Genomic DNA, 22,997 nt, shown 5'->3' on the forward strand with positions numbered 1-22,997 from the left:
TGCCAACAGCTACGAAACTTTCAAGGTCGTAATTCCTGCAGTACGGTGACCGCGGCGCTGCCTACAGTAGCCGGGCACGCATGGTGACAATTGCACGAGAAGCGATGCTCTTGTACCATACCGTACCGTACCCCTCGCACGCAGACGATGATTTACATAAATTCTTCATATTGATGGATAACTGAAGAGAATCGTTTATATTGACATTATGTTTACTAGACTGATTACATGTCATATATTTGATGTTGTGGATGAATTGTAGATATAACGTCTGGCATGCACGTACACGTACTGACGTACATGCACAGGGATATGGAAACACACGTGCACAAACAAGTATACGTACATACATAGATGTGCACGGTTAGGTACGTACTACTGTGCATAAGCCGCTTCCACAGAGGTAGTGGCCTCGTGTCGCCTCCCTCTGTATTGCAGGGGAGGAGGAGGAGGAGGAGGGAGAGCTTGGAGTTGGGGGAGGGTTGTCTTGGACAGGGGGAGGGGAAGGAGGAGTTGTGGGGGGACCTTCCTTAACAAACAAGAAACATCGTCATTACATACACGCCCCTTGTCTGCCCTCGGGGGGGGGGGGGGGGGTTATAGATAAGGCATTAAAAACATGTGTCCAAATAATTTTCCCACCAGTGATTTGTGCCAGTATCCTGGGCAAGTTTATTGTGCACCAACACCACCCCATGCTCACGCTGTGAGCGGTGGGGGTAAAAGGAATACATACATGCCTGGGTCACAAAGAGTCCTCATCAGGCCCGAGTGGAATTCCAAAACGACATAAGTTGTCACAAAATTAGCTCCTTCCACGAGCTTCGTTACCTACATGACGTAGTCTTTCGTATGGTAAGTTTTACCGACGAGACGCAGACGGTGGATACAACCGTAGAATGTCAGGGATCTTGTTATTAACAACATGTAGGTGTTGTACCATTCACGTCACCACCCCTACTCCATCCATACACACCTAGTATACACTCTTGACTCACTCTTCCATTTCTAAACTTGACCCTCCTCTGTCCGACCCCTTGTGTGTGCTCTGTCTCATCACCACGTTAGTAAAAAGTATGTGTTGGTGAGAAATGTAGGAGGGACATACTCCTTCCCCACTGAGTCGGCGGCAACGTGGCCCCGGTGTTGAGCAGTTTATAGTCACTAAAAATATTCCTGTCTTGCTCACAGAATGTATGCTCTCTTGCTGAAGTTATTTGTTATATATATATATATATATATATATATATATATATATATATATATATATATATATATATATATATATATATATATATATTATCCCTGGGGATAGGGGAGAAAGAATACTTCCCACGTATTCCCTGCGTGTCGTAGAAGGCGACTAAAAGGGGAGGGAGCGGGTGGCTGGAAATCCTCCCCTTTCTTTTTTTTTTTTTTTAATTTTCCAAAAGAAGGAACAGAGAAGGGGGTCAGGTGAGGATATTCCCTCTAAGGCCCAGTTCTCTGTTCTTAACGCTACCTCGCTAACGCGGGAAATGGCAAATAGTATGAAAAAAAAAAAAAAAAAAAAAAAAATATATATATATATATATATATATATATATATATATATATATATATATATATATATATATATATATATATATTTGTCATTTCCCGCGCTAGCGAGGTAGCGTCAAGAACAGATGACTGAGCCTTAAAGGGAAAACTCCTCACGTTGCCCACCTATATCTGTTCCTTCTTTTGGAAAAGTAAAACGGGAGGGGAGGATTTCCAGGCCCCCGCTCCCACCCCATTTTAGTCGCCTTCACCGATAACCAGAGAATACGTGGGAAGTATTCTTTCTCCCCATCCCCAGGGATTATATATATATATATATATATATATATATATATATATATATATATATATATATATATATATATATATATATATACACACACACACACCGATATTTGGAAAGAATGAGTGAGGACATATTGATAAAGCGGATATAGTTTCTGTCAGAACCAGGCGGGACGATTGAAAGGGGAAGACCGCACTGGGGATAGAAGGATGGAGTGAGTGAGTGAATGAGTGAGTGATCTCAAGCGGTCAGGGCGGGGCCGGAACATTACAAAAGGGGTGAAAAGTAAGCATGGGATAGAGTGAACTGGAGCAATGAGGTTTACAGGGGGCGACGTGCAGTCAATTGACTGAAGCCGGGCGTACGAAGCAGCCGGGGAAAGTACGAAGAGGGAGGGTAGGTCTGTGGAGTTTGGTGTTGGATAGGGGAGGTGTTCCGGCATGTATTAGAACACCAGTCAAGTATATGGACAAGGAAATATTTGGCAAGCTGTTCATGTCCTACATAAGGCCGAAAACTAGTAATATATGGTTATCAAGTTTTGTCACCGCACTCAAGCACAAAGAACTGACAGAGAAGGTTCAGAGGAAGGTAACATGGATAGAACCAGACCGCGTCGGAGGCCTTTAGTTTGTCCAATATGGGAAAAAAGTCACCTAATGCCAACCTCTGAGGTTTTAAACTTGGTTACTGGTGTCAACAATGAACAGATGTTCAGAAGATGCTTGGATGGTACAACTAGAAGCCATAACAGGAAGTTGAACAAGAAGCTTGTCTGAAAATATGTAGATAACTACTTCTGAAGTAGAAGACTGATGGATGATTGGAATGATATGATTGATGGGATGGTCAATGTGGACTGTTTGAATTGTTTTATGACAGTGGCGAGCGTTCAAGAGCCGAGTCCACCATGAGTGTAAAACTCCCATGTCTTATTTTACAAATACTGAATTACTGACACACACACACACACACACACACACACACACACACACACACACACACACACACACACACACACACACATGGAAAAAGAGTTTGATATAGAGAAAGGGAGAAGAAGAGGTAGAGAGAGCAAGAGAAACACAGAAATCTAGGCTTGTCGGTTTTGGGAATCAAATGACGCCTATGAATAACAAACATATGTGTAAATATTTATTTTACAAAATTGAAAACGTTGAAAGTAAATTTATCCCGTATAATAGAAACATTTCCATTGTTTGCAGTGGACTATGGGGACGATGAAGTCAAATATACACTGCTCTTGCTGAGTGAGTAGGTATCCGGGCTCTGGAGGGTGACATGGACGTCAGTTTAGGGTTTAGGGTATGAGGTAGAAGGAGGCATGAGGTCTGTTGTAGGGATTTGGAAGTCAGTTGTGCATGGGTCTCTTGTGGAACATTTGCACCAGCCATGTGACACAAGATGTAACATAACGTCTCCAGTGTTTGACAAAAGAGTTGTCGCGATGGATTGAAGACCAGTGTTAGGTTGTGGTAAAAGACTCGATTCCTTAGTCCTGGTCATCACATCGGCAACGTACACTTTTGTACTGTACGATTTTATCAGCGGTTCAGAACGCGTGTCCACGTGTTTCCCCCGTTCATCACCAGGATGTGTTGAGAAGTGGATTGATTCGTGTGTCAGGTTGTAATGGTGATTGTTATTCTTTGTGGCCTTCCGTCCTGCCTCGAGGGTGGCTGGTGTATCTTGCGAGTACAGTACTGCTCAAGTTCCTGGAGAGGCTTCATTACCTGTGCAGAATGTTATGGTCGTCGTCTGTTGTCAAGCAGTATGTTTTTTCCTCGATGAAATACACCGTGATGACCATTTCAATGTGAACTAAAGCGAGTAATACTTGAGTCACTCGAGAGCCCTGCAGCGTGAAGACGTGCTTGCTTGCTGGTGAAGGTGTTGGGCCAAGGATAGTAGCAGACGTTCCACATATTCTGTACTATACCGGTGACAATCCCTCCAGCAGGCAGAAGGGTGGTGTCTGCTGTGGTGTGCGACGAACTTCCTGACCTCAGTCTTATTAGGCGTAACTCGTGCGAGCTGGAGTAGTGGTGCATCTACTGTGATGGGTGACCCACGTGATGTGCCCCCCAGGCTGGAGGCTGCAGGTTGGTTGGTCGCCTCCTGACCATCCATCGACGAAGTTTGGAGTGACTGGCTCGCTCGTGTGGACCTCACGTAGGGGATTGGCCTGCTATGGAAAAATAACATGGTGGACGTTGAGGTGGAGGACAGACGTCCCCATCCGAGGAAGCACAAGTGTGATTCAGGAGACGAGGATAAAGTGATATTGAATAAAGAACCATCGGAGAATTTTGATGGCGGTGAGGGTGTTAGGGAGGGTGGATGGGTTAAGCTTTTGTTTTTATCCCTTGAGCACGACGGTGTGACCCTTATACACCAGGGCACGACCCTGGGGTACGATGGCCTGACGGGTCAGAGGTCACGCCATCCTGCCGGAAGGTCATACCGTCCTGGTCACGGGTGGTATGTGATCGTGCTGGAGGAGATCGTGGTATACATCTGCAGCTCGTGCCCTTTATGTGGAGGATTCGTGTGTTTTTGTTTATTTCTGTTTTTGTAAAGAAAGAACGGCGAAGGATGAAGTGCACTTTGGTGTGAGAAGATACCTTTAAGCTATTTTCTGAAGCACTACCGCTCGTCTGTTCGCTCTTGCAGAGGACTGGGGTTTGCAGACTAGCTGGCCATTGACCTTCGGACTCGTACTTAAAATGAACTAAGGTTCCGAAAAAAGAGAAAGAAAAAACGTATTTAGTCGGTAAACAGCGGAATGGCTTTGGTCAGTGGTATAACTACTCAACCCCGCCAGTTCCTGCTCAACACTAAGGTATGTTCTCGGAAATGTAGTACCCCAGAAACCAGCAATTTTTATTTTACCAAGGAAATAAATGAAACATCGGCAAAGCTGTATTGGGGTTAGTCATCGTGCGTCTGACAGCTTCCTCGGTGTGTCTTCAAACAAAAGACAGGGCAGATATTTTATAGTTAAATTGTGACGTGGAATAATGTCTGTAGTTTTTGAAAGTGATCTGATGTGTGGGTTATGTTAGCTGGTTTGTAATGTAGTGTAGCATGTGTGAATGGTCATGTTTTGTAAGTAGTATTCATTGATGTCTGTGTGTTTCCTGACAGCGTAACGGGTATTTAAGGGTATCCTAACAGTGTACCATGAATTGATGTGTGTTCTCTGCCAGTATACTGTGCAATTTGTTTTTAGCTGTCTGTTTTCTAACTATGTAGCATATAAACAGTGTCTCGAATAGCAGGCACTGGTGTGTGTTGCAGTAGTTTTGCATGCACTAAGGTCTGTTTTATACCTGTTTAACTTAATTAATGTCTGTGTTTTCTGAGTGCAGAGTGTATCAAAGTTTTTTTCTTTTAATTATAGCGTACGTTAATGTCTGCCTTTTCTAGCGGTATAGCATGATTTAATATTAGCTATTTTTAAATGTCTTCTGGCATGCATTAATGTCATTAGTTTTATAAATCAGCTTGACATGCATGCATGCTAGCTGAAGTTTGACATAGATCGATGTCAGCTGTTTGCTTACGAAGTGTTGCATGCAGTTATGTTAGTCAGCTGTGCTCTGTCGTAGTGAGGTATGTGTTGATGTTATTAGCTATTTTCTCACAAAGTAGTACGTCTGTTTATGTCATTCGTATGTTTCCTAACAAAGTGTGGCGTTCATTGATGTTCACTCAGCTCTTTTCTAACGAAGTATGGCACGTATTTATGTCAGTCAATTTTTTTTTCTTGTTTTACTAGCTAAGTGTGGCTTGCGTTGGTCAGTCTGTCTGTTTTGTAACGTGATGTGGCACGCATAGATGTGGTCTGTTTAGGGAAACACTGTAACATGATGAGTGTGTTATAGAGTGATAGGATTAGAGAGCGCGTGTGTGTGTGTCCGGTGTACGAGGTAAAGACGACGGGGAGGCTGTACCCCGCTGCCAGGTGATTGGTCAAACGAGGTGAGCCAGCAGGTCCCGGATGTCATCCGGGGAATTATACAAGTGTGTCACGGCCGCTCGGGTTTGTTTACCTCGCGTCCATAATGAGTTCTCGGCACGTGATTGGTTGGTACGTGTCGTGGTGCACGCGGGGTGTCATGTCATGTTCCGTGCCAGCGGCTTGGACTACGTGGGGGGGACTTATATACCTGGTGGTTGTCGGGTGTGTTTGTGGCTGGTTTTTATGGCGAGTAATAAGCGCGGATAGGCTGGCACGGTTTGTCTCTTTGAGTGTGGCCCACTGCTGATCCCTGGGGTCATTTACTGAGTATGTCTTCCCCAGGCCCTGGCTGTAGGGTCATGCTGGGGGAGGGGTAGTGGGTGACTGTCTTCCCCAGGCCCTGGCTGTAGGGTCATGCTGGGGGAGGGGTAGTGGGTGACTGTCTTCCTCAGACTGTAACAGTAGGATCATCCTGGGGGAGGAAAGTGGAGTAACATGTTCTCCCCCTCAGGTTATGGAAGTAGGGCTTACTTTACCCCAGTGGTTTTTACTTACTTGCTTAACATTATTTTGTGCGTGTGGTATCTGATATATGCAGACATACATATGCGCGTACCTTTGTATTCATATATTTTTCACTTCTCAACGTTATGTTGAAATATATAAACGTTTATCCTTAATGTCTCCGACCATTATGATGAACGCGGGAGGCAGTACGGCCTTGTGTATTTAATTTCATTTAGTTTGTGTGATTTATTCTCTTACCTCCAAACGAGCATTCGTGTGTGTGTGTGTGTGTGTGTGTGTGTGTGTGTGTGTGTGTGAGGGAGTGAGTAAGTAGATGTGTGGTGTATGTAAGAAGTCGCCCTTGGGGACGGGGTGGCCGTCCCTGGCCGCGTGTGGTGGCAGAAGGGCACTAGCCTGGGCTACAGCGCACCCGCTGCCTCACGCCAGCTCATTCATGTGTAGACGCGCCAGGTGTAGCAGCCCCATTGCCCCCACTGCTGTGTCAAGGTGCGCCCCCAACACCACCGTCAGGAGAGAGAGGCCCTTTGCCACCCTCACCTGGCCCACGGTACGGTTGCACGCCAGCCTGCCAGCGTGCCTGCCTGCCTGCATGCCTGCCTGCCACATCTGAAGACAAGGTCGTAGAAAACGGTGAAGCGGTTGTGTTGGAAATGTAGTTTGTGTATATCGTAGGACTGGTGGGTGACGGCACTTGTGGACGTCGCACGACCCGCACACCTGCCAGGGGCGGCCACTGAAGGCTACACCGCTCACAACTTAACTACCTGCCACGACCCTCCACTCCACCCTCAGTGTTTATGTGTCATCTGCACAGACACACACACACACACACCTCACCTGCCGTGATTGTACTGCAGATGAATGTTGTATCGTGTTTGTAGCGTTAGTGTTCTTGTGGTTAACGCTGCGAGTTTGTGACCTGGAGATGAAGTAGTGCCACCTATGTAACTGTCAGTGAAACGACGAAGGTTGGGAACATCTGATGTTTGATACCACACAAGGTGGAGCAGATGAGATATAGATAAATGTCATAAAGGGTGGAAACGCTTCATTACTGCAGCATTGTTGGGGTGGTGTTGTGACTCGCTCGTTGACCACCTGTTGTACCCACCGTCGTTGGTCCGTGCGTGGGTGCTAGGAGGCCCCTCGGCTGCCGTAACGTGACTACCTCTGCCTCAGGTGAGTACTGCTCAATTCTTGTACCAGTGTGACACAGGTGGTGAGCCGCCCTGGCTCTGGAGTGGTCTCGTGTGGAAGGGGAGGGACAGGAGTAGGAGCAGTCGAGATGAGGACGCCGAGGTCGTTTGGGAATGTCGGCGGAGGTGGAGTGCTTCCTTTTGTAGTGAAAGTGGTGCAGAGTGGCAGAGGTGAGAATGAGGTGTCAGAGAGCCACAGCAGAGCAGCTGGGGCAGCGGTGGTCGGTGTGGGTGAGCGGCAGCTTCCTCCAGAGTAAGTTAGGAGATCTAACATTCGGGCAGGCTGGCAAAGGTCTCCCCTCTCACCTCACCAACTGGTTACCTGGCTCATTCACTTGTATGTGTTAACCTTGTACTGTGGTGGACCCAGAGTATGATGGCCTGCATGCCACCGTGGTATATCACCCTAACGGAAATCGTGCGGCACAAGAGTGTTCACTACCCTTGAATTAATTCTGACACATGTCAGAGGAAATGCATAGACTAGAATTGATGGGGTGCTTGGAGGGGATGGATGGTGTTGACACGTGAGGAGGTAGGTAGGTAGGCAGACAGGAGTCCGGGAACTTGAATTGCGAAGTTCCAGGCAGACTTGCCCGTTCAGGGTTCCCGGAGTTGTAGGTGGTAATTGATTGATGAACCTCAGGCCATCCCCAGCTTCGTATAGTGCTTGTGCTGCTTTGATTAACATTGTCTGTTATTCTCTCTGTACTGTATACTGTATGGCCCCGTGTACTGTACAGTACCTTTGAGATAGGCAGTGACTGTATAGACAGTGATAGAGGCAGTGTATATGGTCTCACACATTAAGATCACCTGGTCAGCAGGTGTTAGAAGCAGCAGACGGTGGCTGCTGAGGAATGCCGTGGCAGCAAGTAGAGGAACGACGAACCTAACCTGTTGTGAATCCATGTGGCCAGCGCGGCAGGTTGGCCTTAAAAAACTGGCGGTGTGTCTCTCTGCTGCTGCAGCTCCTGCCCTCATCATGACTGCTGTATGGTAGGAGATGACGAGTCCAGATCACGTTGCACGGTGTCAGACGGGAGCTGAAAGCTTGCCACTTTCATCCATGCGAACCCAAATGACTTCACTGAATTTACTGGCATTTTGTTAGTGGAATGTTACGTGAAACCGATGTCTTAACTTCTGAAACGTTTCTCTGTCGAAAACGTAGAGCCTGTGTGTGTGTGTGTGTGTGTGTGTGTGTGTGTGTGTGTGTGTGTGTGTGTGTGTGTTATTTTTCGATTCAGACATTATTGTATTATGAGACATCGAGGATATTGACTCCGTTTTGTGCCAGTGGTTCACAAGGGATCATTGGCCACATGTTCGTGTTGATTGGCTGAGGGAGCGTGACGTCAGAGACGTGCTACACGAGTCATCTCGTGGATTCCCTTGCCTCGGGCGAATCAAGTTGGATTATAGGGAAGATGTCGCCAGTCTAGTGTTCTGAAGGTCTTCACTTTTATATTTCACTGACAGGAGGAGGGAGGAGGATTCTGGAGGAAGACTTGGGAGAGGGGTAGCGTTCGGGTGAGACGTGGGGCAGTAAAGTATTGGTGGGAAATGGGTGAAGAAGAATATTGAAGGGGGACATTGATGAAGGGAGTGATAGGAGAGGTGTGAGTGACCCGAGCCCAGTGTTGGAGGATATGAGAGGGAGGAGATGTTGGAGGGAGAGAGAGAGATGTGAGGAACGGAGTCGTTGGAGAGAGGCTGTGGCTCAGGGAGACGTTGAAGGAGGATGTCATAGGAGCGTTGGCTGGAGGCGAGTGTGTGGGGAGTGTTGAAGGTGTACTGGGGAGGAACATGGATGTGACAGGTGTTTCAGTGAGACATATGTGTGTAAAATGTTACAAGGTGAATGTGTGTGTGTGTGTGTGGAGAGAGAGAGAGAGAGAGAGAGAGAGAGAGAGAGAGAGAGAGAGAGAGAGAGAGAGAGAGAGAGAGAGAGAGATACTGTGTTTATCAGAAGATAGTATGAAAAGATTAGAAGACCAGGAGAGAACGGGGTATGTAAGTATGACATGCGTACATTGGGTCAGAGTGGAACTTGATGGAACTCAGTAATAACAGTTTTGGTTGTGAGTTGTTTAGTAAGGCTTACTGGAGTATGTATTGTAATGTTACAGGTTGTGGTGGGGAAGGTGGTGTCATGGGCTGGGGTGTTGCAAGTAAGAAAAGATAAAAGAGGTGACGGGGATGGTGCAAGTGAGGGTTGGTGGTGTGGTGGGGATGTGAGGTGGAGGGAGGGAGGGAGGCTGGTGGTGGATGCTCAAGATTAAGTTGGTGGTGCGGGCGACGCTGAGGATGACGCGACTGTTGCCAAGGTTACACTGTAGGGACAGGTAGTGATGGGCTGGGGTGTTGGAGACCAGCGGGAGGTAGTGATGGGCTGGGGTGTTGGAGACCAGGGGGAGGTAGTGATGGGCTGGGGTGTTGGGCACCAGGGGGAGGTAGTGATGGGCTGGGGTGTTGGGGACCAGAAGATAGTGATGGGCTGGGGTGTTGGGCACCAGGGGGAGGTAGTGATGAGCTGGAGTGTTTGGGACCATTGGGAGGTAGTGATGGGCTGGGGTGTTGGGGACCATTGGGAGGTAGTGATGGGCTGGGGTGTTGGGGACCATTGGGAGGTAGTGATGGGCTGGGGTGTTGGGGACCATTGGGAGGTAGTGATGGGCTGGGGTGTTGGGGACCATTGGGAGGTAGTGATGGGCTGGGGTGTTGGGGACCAGAAGGAGGGTGAAGGCAGTGGACACTGATAACTGTATATGTGAGGTTTGGAGCCCACCTGGATATGAAGGCGTGTGTCCCACCAGTGTAGCTTGTTGATGAACAGTCAGGTTCAGCTGGTGTTTGGGAAGAGGTCAGTCATGCTGACGCCCTCACACGCACCCACCATAATCTTCCTGTGAGCTATGGTTGTCTTCACTCCGGTCACGGGGCCACACATCGAAGGCAGCCTGTGTTCCTCCCTGGTACGAGGAGCGGGAAGGTTTGCAGCGTCATCTGCATCGGCCACGGTAGCTGGTGTGTCGGCGGTTGACCGGTCTTGGGAACAAGATGTTTGAAACGTTGTCCCCAACACACTGACCAGACACAGCCACACCTGACGAGCGAGTTGGTGGTGGATAGCATTTCAGCATGTTCCTAGATGTACTGAAAATCCCATTTCTTTTTTTTTAATCAAATCAAAACTGGCAGGTTAAAAAGGATCAGTTTGAAGCGATTATTATTAAAGTTTTCAAAAGAGAATCACGGTTGTATAATGTGTCACATTATTCGTAAGGTTGAGTTGATCACTAGTAACAAATGCACCACAGGAAGCCATCTTCAGACATCCCGAGTGGTTTCCACAGATGTTGTTTTTATAATGTTATAACTCTGTTGGGGAGAGGCTGACTGGATGGCATGTGTCCTTGCCGTGGAAGACCACTATCGCTGGTGCCCATACCAGGCGTGCGGTAGGAGCTGTGACAACCTTGACCTTCGACCAGGAGTCTGAATATATTTTCTGCCCACTGCATACGTAAATATAGCACGGGCTGCAGACCTCAGCCCTCCAATATATCATACATCAGTATACTTTTCACACGTTAGTATACTCTCGTGCTTGACGTACACCAAAGCCTATAAAGATAAGTATATACGAGCAGACTTCCCGAGCGAGGGAGCGAAATACAATGGGTTTACTTCATCCTGGGTGATGTAGTATCCAGTAGACAGAGCCTTGGCTCGGGGGAGTGAGGTGAGGTCTTGTGTGACTCCGTGGCACGTAGTACCTCCTGCACACGTGTTACATGACGCGCTCTGAAGCCTGCTTGTTGTTTGCTAATGATCTCGTTGGATTGATGCAGCCGAGCGCCTCCTCCTGCAGGACCTGCCCTGGGTCATGCCAGACCACACTGCTCCTTGTTAATTCTTATCTGTGGCGGGACGGACGTGCATCTCATTGTATGTCTGACTCGCATTAGTTCATGCGGATCTCTTGAGTATATCCCTCAGTCTCGGGAGATCACCCAACGTTCTCATGCTGGAAGTCCAGTCGTCACATCATTTCTGCTGCATTTTGATGGCGTGACGTAAGTGTGTGTGTGTGTGTGTGTGTGTGTGTGTGTGTGTGTATGTGTGTGAAGATTATTTAGTACTTCGGGAAACAGAAGATAGTGAGAGTGTGCGGATGACCGTTCAGACTGTGTTACATACCAGGGCATCAGGAACTGGAGGAGTGTAGGTGACCATTTGAATGTACCAGGTAGAGTAGGGGTGGGTATGTACAGATGGTGCAGGAGGCCATTTAAAGTCGTGTAACGGGCGCGAGTAGCCTACACATGTCCATTCAGAAGTGGTTACGTGAGAGGGCAGTAAAGATGACTTGGGGGTGTGTGTGTGTAGGAACCATGTAGGGTGTTGGCGTGGGAGGAGGGGAGGCGTGGGCGATTACCAGAAGTGGTCTGGCTGCAGGCGGGACGAGTTACTCCAGCCGGAAGGTGGGCACGTATTACACCTCCTCACTCTTCAACACTTGCAGCACGACTTTACACTCTTCCAGCACGACGGTACGACCCTCGAGCGCGACGGTACGACCCTCGAGCGACGGTACGACCCTCGAGCGAGACGGTACGACCCTTGAGCGCGACAGGTCCTTACCTATGATAGCCTGACCTTTGACTTGGATAGGTGAAAGGCTAGGCCATGACGCTCAAAGGAGTGGGCATTGCGTGGTTACTATTTGAGGTAGTCTTGCGTGGGGGAGGGAAGACGGTTGACCATTTGTCCGTGGCGGAGAATGGGAGGGAACGGGGGTGAGGGGGGGTAAGGGGGGAGGGGGGACCGTTCGGTGTAGTTTGGTTGGGGGGGGGGGACACAGCACACCTGATTATTGAAGGCACTTAAGGGGTTCTTGCTGTGGTAAATGCAGGTAACCATTTAAGTTTGTTGGCAAGGGAGGCAGATCAGGTGGCCATGTAAGGTGTTCTCACGGGATGGAATAATGGATTTATTCCACAGAGCTTGAAATTATCTTGCAGCTGAAAGTAACGTACCCTTCACACTGCGAGAGTTCATGGAAAAGATCATGGAGCAGCCGTTGGACCTTTTCAAGAAAGGGTCGTAGAGCAATTATATATATATATATATATATATATATATATATATATATATATATATATATATATATATATATATATATATATATGTGTGTGTGTGTGTGTGTGTGTGTGTGTGTGAATTGTCATTAATTTCTATAATACCTCACCAAATATCATGCTTCGCTGGAGGAGGGTTCTTATACTGGGTCTGATCATACAAGAGTCGATGGGAAGAACTGTACATCAAATAGCAAGCTGTTCCATTGTGGGTACACGTGTAGCGTCCTCCCTGTGTTTCATCCCTCTCCCTCCATACCAGACTCTGGTGTGATAACGACCATGTATATGCAGCACATGCTGTGTACGAAAATGTGACGTGTTCTGGCAGTGTTAACCAGTTGATGATGTTTGATTTGTGCTCGTCAAGTACTAAGTACCTCATGAAAACAAATGGGTCATTGCAGTAGAATAGATATTAACTTAATTCTAGTGGAGAGTGTCTTTGTATTCAAGTTGCCAGAGTTCATTATTCAGAAGATGGTATGTAGGTGAGGTGTTGTATAGTGTTGTCTGTGCTAGACTGTGAGACTCGTATGTTGTGAGGAGCCCAGCTGGGGCTGGTGTTCCGGGTCGCCGACGCTTTCGTTCATTAACCTGGTGGGGTGCACGGACCAGGGGACACCACCCGTCTATAGTGTCCTCACGCAGAGTGACTGACTGGAGGAGTGTAGTACGTTGGTTGGCCGGCACCTGGGGGGTTAATCTGACCTGCTGCTGTGGGAGGGGCCCCGCTGCCCTGTGTCCTCACACCACGGACTCCGACTTCATTTCGTTGGCAATTGGAAAGGTCGGATTTCATTAATCTTTTTTCTTTACATGTTATTTATAAAGATGAATATTATTTTATTAGTGAGTTACTTGGTTTATAAGAATTATTATATAGTTAAGGTTGCATTGGTTGTCCTTCCCCGTTAGAAAGATAGTGTATTGGGGGAGAACAGAGCAGCTGTGTGATATAGGATGGTAGAGTGAGGGACGTGGGGACAGTACAGGGGACTGTACGGCAAAGGTGCCATGATGAGTGGAACAGTGCAGGTATGGTGTCATGTATAGCACCGTGGTTGTGTGGTGTGGTGGATGGGACAGTGGTACAGTGGTAGTGTAGTGTGGTGGGTGGGATAGTGGTGATGTGGTGTGGTGGGTGGGACAGTGGTGGTGTGGTGGGCGGGACAGTGGTAGTGTGGTGTGGTGGGTTGGATTGTGGTGATGTGGTGTGGTGGATGGGACAGTGGTTGTATGTTGTGGTCGGTGGGTCACTGGTGGTGTGGTGTGGTGTGGTGGGTGGGATAGTGGTGGCGTGGCGTGGCGTGGTGTGGTGTGGTGTTGTGGAAGGGACAGTGGTGGCGTGGGGTGATGTGGTGTGGTGTGGTGGAAGGGACAGTGGTGGCGTGGGGTGATGTGGTTTGGTGTGGTGGAAGGGACAGTGGTGGCATGGGGTGATGTGGTGTGGTGGTGTAGGGAGACATCTTTCAAGATGATACTCACGTGTACTTAGTTGTAGGTGGGACGGGTGTGGTGGTCACGCCCTCTCTACCTACCTAAGGCGACCAGCCCCGTAGCCCTTTCCCTTCTGCTTGCCCCACCACATTGCCCCTCCCTCCCTTCCCATGACCCGCCCCGTTTCGCTGCTCTTCTCTCCCTGCAGCTGCGCTCCTGCAGCGTTACCCGCCCCAGCCGGTGACCCCCTCACGTGCCACGTTCGTCCTCAGCGTCCCCTCCCGGATGCAGGTACAACCCGTAGGATCACTCTCACTCCTCCCTCCTCCCGCCCGCCCTTCACCATTGCCTGGCTCGCCCGCAATTTTTTTTTTCCTCCCCACAGGGAGGTTAGGTTACCGCTATTGTGGCCTTTTTTTTTTGTCATGCTTTTATTGCTGGTCTTGTTTCTTGTGTCAGTTTTTCTCACGTCCCTCAGTCGTCTGAGCATTTTTTTTTGTTCGGTCAAGCTCAGACGGTCACCTGTTTCATACTCACCGTATGTGTTGGGGTCGTGATCCATATCTTTGTGCTGGTGGTAGCGTAGCTTGGTGGGTGACATCCAGAAGCTGGTGTAGCGGTTCGTAGCTAGATGATGGCGTGCCTGAGGGGAGCTGGTATAATGAGGATGAGTGGCAAATTTTTGTACTCGTACTGAATGCCACGGAATCCTCCTTGCTGCTGCCCTCCCTTGTGGCTGGGTATGACCAGGATGGTGGCAGGTGTTGGTACTCTCCTCGCTAGAAAGCTGCCCCTCCTACTGGCTAGGTCAGGCCAGGATGGTGGTAACCTATGAGATCTTTTGGTATGCTGGCAGTCTTTTGTGGGATTGCGTGGGAAAACGCGAGAGGATGAGATAACACGAGTTAAGAAGCTTATCCTGGGATAAAGATGTGTGAGAGACAGTGGACGTAAGGTTGGTTAATGTTTGGACAAGACATGAACAAGAAACTGATCATAGAAGGTTGTGTTAATGTATGAACGAGACATGAACAAGAAACTGATCATAGAAGGTTGCGTTAATGTATGAACGAGACATGAACAAGAAACTGATCATAGAAGGTTGCGTTAATGTTTGAACAAGACATGAACAAGAAACTGATCATAGAAGGTTGCGTTAATGTATGAACGAGACATGAACAAGAAACAAATAACAGAAGCTTTGGTTGGTGTGTGAAGAAGACAACACAAAAAGTCAAGTAAGCTTAAAAAAAGAATATTTGTGTAAGAAACTTCACGAAAGGGAAGGCCACTGTGGAAAGACGACTGGCGCAAGAAACAGGTTAACAAAGTTCACGTTTTGTTTTAAATGAGGATTTAGAACAAGAGACTTTGCTTATCGCCCGAGGTACGTATCCCACAGTGCAGTAGTGGGCACTGAGCGAGTGTAGGTCACACGTCCGGCCCTTAATATAACTCACGAGGTAACATATAAATGAAATCAAGTTCTCCCCTGAGAGAAGAGTACGAACCTGGTGTGTCCCCTCCATCTTTTCTCCGAGGGTGGAGATGCAGCTGTGACACTCCCAAGCAGCGAACCTTCGTAGAACTTAGCGCTCGAAGAATTGTGTTTGGGAAGACTTACTTGTGAACATAAGGGAGACATGATCACAATCGTCTGGGTTAGGTTCGTTTTCTGTGATTTGTTACCCATTTGTTATTATGCTTCTTAAGCAAAATTTCAGTAGGAATCGACTTGTTTCGTAAGGGTTGATCTTAACAAAGCCCATAAAATAAGGTCTTCGAGAATTCCATACTTTATATATAGTTTTAAACGGAGTCTGTCAGTAAGATTTATACAGTGGAACCTATAAGGAAAAAGCTTTCACGCTCCACTTCGTTGTTTGTGTATAGTATTCTTGGCGTTTACATAGAAAAGAAATTTAAGATAAGAAAATCAAGAAATGTGGACAATGTGGATTATAACTCCTTCATTGTGATACGGTTAAAGAGAACAGTTTTCAGGATATGGAAAAAAAAAGTGTTTCCGGTCAGAAGCCTAGTTTTGCCTCGCTATTTTCAGAAATATATGACAGTTTTTAGAAAAGAAAGCACGACAAACATGAATACACACACACACACACACACACACACACACACACACACACACACACACACACACACACACACACACACGCGCGCGCGCGCGCGCGCGCCTCTCCCTTTATATAGACGTGATAATCATAGACACACACGCATGAGAGGCTGGGTGGTAAGGTGGATCACCAGGCAGGAATAAAGAGGAGGCTTTTTTGATGGACGGAAGATGGTCTTAGTGGAGGGGAACACAGGACACATGACAGTGGAGCCATCTTGAAGTGGGTGGAGTGACCAGTGGAGTGCCCCAGGGTTAGGTTCTGGGACCGTTACTCTGTACATGACTTGCCAGAAGGTATGGACTTGTGCCTGAATATGTTTGCAGATGATGCAGAGGTCATGAGGAAAGTGAAAACCCGTGGAGGAATGCATCAGCGTATAAGGAGGACCTGGACCGACTCCAAAGTTGGTCTGATACGTGGTTGATGATAATCAACCTCAGTAAATATACTGGCGATGAGACGACATGAAAGAAGGTCTCAGTGTGAATATTATCTCGCCGGGAATAATTTTCAAGAATCTCTCTGTAAGAAGAAGGGACTTGTTTGTTATATCTTAACTTACTTGTTGCCAGATTCCCACTGTAGGAGAACATCAGGGAAGACTTTATGCTGGCAAAATATGACAATAGTTCTCAAGTGTATGGATAAGGAAATAGTCAGCCAGCTGTTTACGTCTTAGAGAGAGCCCAAACTAGAATATGCCTCGCGGGCGGGTCAAGTCACCTCACGAAGAGCAAATAGAGAAGATCCAGAGGAGAACAACGAAGATGGTACCAGAGTAAAGAGAGCTGAGTTAGATTTGCATTGGGCAGAGGGAGTGTGGGATGACCTGATCACAATGAGATTGATGATGGCGACAGTGAACAGTTATTCGGAAGATATAAGAGGACTCAGTATGAGGTTAAGCAAGAACCTTGGTAATAGGTATGTAAAGAAGTACTTTTATAAAATAAGTTGGGGGAACGGAAGAAACTAGAAAATGAAATTTTGGATGTAGACCGCATTCCGCAGTTTTAAAAGTCGAACGATTAGAGAAAGTGCATTGGAAACCCAGTAAATTCTTACACACACACACACACACACACACACACACACACTCTCTCTCTCTCTCTCTCTCTCTCTCTCTCTCTCTCTCTCTCTCTCTCTCTCTCTCTCTCTCTCTCTCTCTCTCTCGTCTAGCTAGTGTCAATGGCTAACTGTTCATCCGATTTACGCGTAATGTTTGAGGATTAATGGCTTTAACAGTTCCCCAGAACTTATTTTTCCCTCGACGAGGTGTCTCTCTCTCTCCCAGTCCTTCTTGATTGTTCAAGGATTGTTATGTGGACGCCACTTTTCCGCAGTGTTTTGACTAGAAAGTTTTATTCACTGTCAGAAGGTAGACACCGTTTTGATTTTGCATTTTGATTTGACTTATTTGTGTCTTTTCCCAGCCTTGGTGATATATTTTGAAAACCCATTTTTCACCAGAATCTTCCTTTGTAAAGGTTCAGTCTAGGAGCGCTAACTTGTCCGTGAGCAGTTGACGTAGAAAATTACGCATGGCGTAAAAAAGGTAGATAAAATCGCTGTAGTATTGTGCTTTTCTGTATGTAAAGTGAGTCATAGGGTGGGTGAGGGGGCGAAGGTTCTAGAAGCCCTGAAGAATGTGTGGCAGGGCGAATTGGGTATGTTTGAAGGCATTGTAGTCCCACCAATATTATATGGATGCGAGGCATTGACTATGAATATGGCGGTGCGGAGGATGACGGATGTGTTGGACATGAAATGTTTGAGGACAATTTTTGTTGTAAAGTTTTTTGCTGTTGTAATAATAAGGTAAAAGAGAGATGTAGTAATAAAAAGAGTGTGGTTGAGAGACCTGAAGAGGGTGTGCTGAAATGGTTTAGACATATGGAGATACTGAATACGGGAAGGATGAGAAGAGTTGATATATATGTCAGAAGTGAAGGGAAAGAGAACGGAGAGACCAAATTGGTGATGGAAGGATGAAATTGAAAGGATTTGAGCTCTCGGGCCCTGAACATGCAGAGGGTGAAAGGCGTGCTCAGGACAGAGTGAAGTAAAACGGTGTGGTATACTGGGGTCGACGTGCTGCCAGTGGACTGCACCAGGGTATATGAAGCGTCCGTGTAAACTATGGAAAGATGTGTCGGGCCTGGTTGTGGCTAGGGAGATGAAATTTCGGTGCATTACATATGACAGAGACTGTTGGATGTAAGGAATGCGGCGTTTCTTGATATTGTGGTGCTGGCGCTACCTTAAGGCCAATCTTCGTCTTGCCAAGGGTTATCAGGAAAAGTTCTCGTCCTTTTTACTTGTACTTAGAAGCCGTTTTCGTCTCCAACTGACTCTAGAACCAACTTTTTAAGAAACATGATGGTCCCCGCCCCAGTTATCTTTCGCTTTCAAGAACTTTTTACAGATTGTCGGTAACACTTACAGAAATTATCATTATTATTGTTGTTGTTATTATTATTATTATTATTATTATTATTATTATTATTATTATTATTATTTTAGTGATACTACTATTACTGCTACTAATGATAATAATAGCTATTATTATAGATATTAGCCTCTTCAGCCAACTCTTGTGGCCGGCCTTAAACTTAGCTTGCATCATGTTGGGGGTCAGGTCAAAAAAAAGGCCATCTTCGCTACACCGTCACTAAACTACTACATCACTACACACCCTTGTGTTCACGACACCCATTTTCATTGCACTCATCTTCACTAGACCTTCGTCATCATCATCATCATCATCATCACTACCATGGTATCTCGGCAGTTGCCCTCAGAGGGGTATAGGTGGTAAAGCAGCCTGCAGCTGGGCTCGTACATCGCCTAGATCATTGTGTGTTCCGCTCCCCTCCCTCACTGGTGCGCACCCTTCCTCCTCGCTGGTAAGGCCATCATCCATCCATACACTACTCAAGTTTAGTCACCACCACCACCACCACCACCACCACCAGGCATAAAGCACAGAGGACTCACGAAGTCCAGATGAGGGCAGCGAAGATGATGTCAAGAGCTGCGAGGGCTGAGTTACAGTGAGGGGTTGGAAACCGCAAGTCTTTCCACCGTTGGAAGAGAGAAGATTAAGTCTGGACTTGATCATGGTACGGTTTATTGACTTAAAGCACTGAACAGGTTTTGCAAACTGTGTCAAGATAGTTCACGATGAGGCAAATAACGTGACATGATGCAAGATATGTGTGCTAGAAATGTGGTCATCTCTATTGTTAGTGTGAGAGTGGTGGAGAAATGGATTGAACTGCGATGAAATCGTGAAGGCTGACATGCATAAGATTTAGTAGGTGAACAAAAGTTAGGATCAAGAGATGGGAGCCTCCTGAGTGTAGAAGTGCCTTTGCTTACATACACACACACACACACACACACACACACACACACACACAGACACGCACACACACACACACACACACACACACACACACACACACACACACACACACACACACACACACACACATTCTGTTAGAATGATCAGATAACTAGTTTTTTTTTTTTATCAGATTCTTTCTGAATTTTTCAGATTGTCTGATATCTTTTTTTGTACAGGTGAGGGTAAGTGTTGCAGGATACCTGCAAGGTTGTCTCCTCAAACGTAGGAGGCATCTTAGGGACTCCGTTTTCTGTTTCCTTGTGGTTTTACCTTCATCTTATGTACACCCACAACTTGTGTACTTTTTTCAAGTGTATGTTTATTTAGTATACTTGATCGCCGTTTCCCGCTTAGCGAGGTGGCGCCAGAAAACAGACGAAGAATGACCCATCCATTCACACACACACATACAATTATAGTGCATACGAACAAGCACTTTTCATAGAACGCATACCCTTCAACAGCAAGGATTCGAACCCCGTTGTTAGAGTACATATGTGATTATATATATATATATATATATATATATATATATATATATATATATATATATATATATATATATTTTTTTTTTTTTTTTTTCTTTTTTTTTGCCGCTGTCTCCCGCGTTTGCGTGGTAGCGTATTCCTATGAGTCCACGGGGAAAATGAAACACGATAAGTTCCCAAGTGCACTCATAGGAATGTCTTAATCACGCGGAAAATTGTGATCCTTTCCAATATATATATATATATATATATATATATATATATATATATATATATATATATATATATATATATATATGTATATATACATGTGTGTGTGTGCTTTGTTTATAAATTATATGTATGTTGGAATTACTTGGTCCTTCAAACTAATTGATATAATATACATAAACTTGCCTGAAACGTTTATCATCAACAATCGTGACTTGGTATTTAAAGTTCGCCACTTGGCGGTGGAGTCATGGTCGCCATCTTAAGGAGTTGAGACGCCTGCTTGCTCTGGAGGCGCGCCTCGGGTGAAGTAGGAGTTATTATTATTATTATTATTATTATTATTATTATTATTATTATTATTATTAATTATGAGGATGATGGGAGGTGGTACGTTTTATTCTTATACCATCTAGCTTAACCTGGCGGGTCCTGGGACAGGCGAAGAGGAGTTGGGACGGGTAGAACGCGTGGCGTCATGTGACTGAGGTGTCATTTCGTGGGGAGTGAGGATGTAGGGTTTCCGTGCCCTGTGCGTGCGTCATCACAGTGAGAGTGAGTGCTGGTGCACTCGCAGGGCAGAGGTAACGGTCTGTGTTGTTTTCTGGTTGGGGCGGGAAGTTAGTCGGAGGGAGGAGTGTGGTGGGGGAGAGGAGGAGCATATGTTGCGTCCGACGCCGTAACTTGGTGGTGGCTTCAGGAGGTGGGATGCCCTCGTGCGGCGGGGCGAGACAGGAGTCCCCAGCCTGGCGCCGCCTGCTGGAGTGCTGGCGCCCGCCCTCGCCTCGACACCCTGTTTGGTCATCATATTTCCTGCCACGGCAGCCTATTTTTTCGTCTGCTAATCTTCATCTTACGTGACAGCTTCACCAGGTTCTGAGCTCATTGTCATTTTGAGAAAAAGGGTGGTTGATTATGTGGCGAGAGTCACTCCTCACAATGATCATCGTATTGATTATGATGCTTCATGTTCCTCGTAGCCCTGAAGTGAATTAGCTTTAATGATAATGATGATGGTGGTGGTGGTGGTGGGAAGGAGCGTCTGTGATCCCCCATGGTTACGTTACGTTACCAGCCGCTCGCTCACAACGATGTTATGCTCGGCTCAGCTTGTTAGATGACGCTGCTTCTGGTGCCACACAAGGTCTCGCCTCGCCCTCCATCCGCTGCCACAACCCTATCCTTTATCTCCACCACCACCACCTGACCAGCTCAACACCACAGCATCAACCCAACCTACCACAACCACAACCCAACCCACCACCACAGCCACAGCTCACCTCGCAACCTCAAGTCAACCCACCACCGCCGCCGTATTTATCACTACCGCCACCTTACTCATTGACATTCTGGGAGCATGGTTGTTGCCGACGTCACGGCAGCGTGGAAGGAGCGAGTGCCCAGCAGCAGCCAGTTATGGTGCACATTCCTGAGGCTGAGTGGCCAGCCTCCCTCCCACTCCTGCTGCCTCCCTCCCTCCCTCCCTCCATGACGTCACCAGTACAATTGCCCCACTGTGGCGGTCTGGTGGAACACGACCATCTAATGTTTTGGTGATGGCATACGACACTCTGAAGTGTTGGTGATATTGTAACTGTGGCACACGACACTGACTTGCTGGTAATATTGTCATAGTGGTACACATTAAGCTTATGACATGGTGGTACCCTTGTGGCAATGTACTGCTCTTGGTCGTTGCGATGTTGTCTTAGCACCGTACACCACTGGCCTCTTTTCTCACAACTTTTTCCAGTTACTGGCCTTCAGTTTCCAGCGGGGTTTGAGGAAGACCTACGATGATCCTTCCTGCCTTATCTGAGTTAGCAAGCCCATGAGCACGACGGTACCATCCTTGAACGCACCGGTACGACCCATGAGCGCGGCGGTACCATCCTTGAACGCACCGGTACGACCCATGAGCACGACGGTACCATCCTTGAACGCACCGGTACGACCCATGAGCACGACGGTACCATCCTTGAACGCACCGGTACGACCCATGAGCACGACGGTACCATCCTTGAACGCACCGGTACGACCCATGAGCGCGGCGGTACCATCCTTGAACGCACCGGTACGACCCATGAGCGCGGCGGTACGAGCTGTGGGTATGAGAGTAGTAATTCTGTTGGCACTGTTTACAGTTGGTGTCTTCATCATCAACAGAAGACGCAGATTCACCTGAGTATCTAGAGTACATCCCAAATCGGGCAACATCAGAGTGCCTACAGATCCTGATAGTGGATCGGTACTACACATATTGGGTCGTGCATTATATAATGACGGTAGGTGGATCTGATTGTTGGTGATTCATCACCACGACCCCTTTTCCTGGGCTCCGAAGCTGATTTCCCACGCGGAAGCAGAGGAAGTTTTTTGGGGGGCTGTAAGGACCTCGACGACGCTGTGTATATTCCTTTTCTGTCCCATGACAATCATACATCCTCAGTGAAGATGATTTCTTACTCGCTGTGTTACCTTTGGCAGGCAGAGTCCGGGTAACAGCAAGGTTCTTGGAAAAGGGACCAGGCCTGCAGTGTGTCAGGAGTTAGGGGGCTCAGGAGGTTAGTAAGTTATTGTTTGCTGATGATACTGCGTTGGAGGTAGTTTCGAGTGAGAAACTGTAGA

General features: G+C 47.0%; 1 protein-coding gene across 3 annotated transcripts in view; it reads left to right on the forward strand.

Moving 5' to 3' along the window:
• The window catches only part of LOC139754619 (uncharacterized), a 441,804-nt gene that overhangs the window by 119,676 nt on the left and 299,131 nt on the right, over window positions 1–22,997 (forward strand). The window contains exon 1 of one of the 3 annotated variants that reach the window (XM_071672089.1): window positions 6,806–7,520. The exons of the other annotated variants lie outside the window; for them this stretch is intronic. The gene's annotated coding sequence lies outside the window, so the exon portion shown is untranslated. Of the gene's footprint in view, window positions 1–6,805; window positions 7,521–22,997 lie in introns of those variants that run through there. 3 annotated transcript variants of the gene reach the window in all.

The sequence above is a fragment of the Panulirus ornatus genome, chromosome 17 (assembly GCF_036320965.1).
Source record: "Panulirus ornatus isolate Po-2019 chromosome 17, ASM3632096v1, whole genome shotgun sequence".
NCBI classification, from domain to species: Eukaryota; Metazoa; Arthropoda; class Malacostraca; order Decapoda; family Palinuridae; genus Panulirus; species Panulirus ornatus.